Raw genomic sequence first — 849 nt, 5'->3', positions numbered from 1 at the left:
TGACGAAAATCCAAACATACCCTTCTTAAGCGTAATTTCTGTTTTTAAGCAGGTTCCTCCGCTGACGGTAGAGCCACCGCCCATTGTGTTTGAATGGCGGTGTACCTGATGATGCCTGGCTATGATCACGAGGTCGATTATGGTATGTGGTGGTTAGCAAGACCTATAAAGATGGTTCAGACTTCTTCTGATCCACACATCGGGCATTGCTGATGAAAGGGAATATTCTCGTAAAGTCGGCTACATCGCGCTCGACGCGTCGTGTTCATCATGGTCGCATCGTTGGCAACTATAAGCTCGGGTTTGGTTGCTCGGTGTTCACGAAGGACACTAGTAAGTTAAATGAAGGTATTCCGTGGGAAAAGATTGATGACTCTTGGAGAATATTCTTCCTTGGAGAGAACTATCCGATTATGCTGCCATTAGGCGGTGCGGATGTTGTCCCGTGGATGTTCGACGAGAAGAATGTGGTACACCCTGCCGAATGAAGCATGGCTTCGCAACTGCGCAATGCTCGAAATATGCCGACTCGCCCGGACCGCGAAGATTGCGCTCGTTGGTTTCAAACCAACGCCTTGGAGAAAACATGCAAAACAAAAAAGATAGGTACCTGTAAAGACACCACTTGGTTCATCCCAACTTCGCCAACGCCTGGATTGGAACAAGTGTGATGTTAATTCTGAAACAGTAGTCTCGCAGCCATTGTAGCTACTGATAGTATGTAATTTCATAGCTAATGAACGAGGCAATTGTGGTCTACTAATTGCATAATCGTTTTGTAAAGAGGTGGTCTATAAGTATACCCTCTTCATTGATGCATTTGTGGTCTACATGATGGTACTCTTAAAT

The sequence above is a fragment of the Lolium rigidum genome, chromosome 6, assembly GCF_022539505.1.
Source record: "Lolium rigidum isolate FL_2022 chromosome 6, APGP_CSIRO_Lrig_0.1, whole genome shotgun sequence".
In the NCBI taxonomy this organism is placed as follows: Eukaryota; Viridiplantae; Streptophyta; class Magnoliopsida; order Poales; family Poaceae; genus Lolium; species Lolium rigidum.
The sequence above is the reverse complement of the archived record's forward strand: the minus strand, read 5'-3'. Positions refer to the sequence as shown.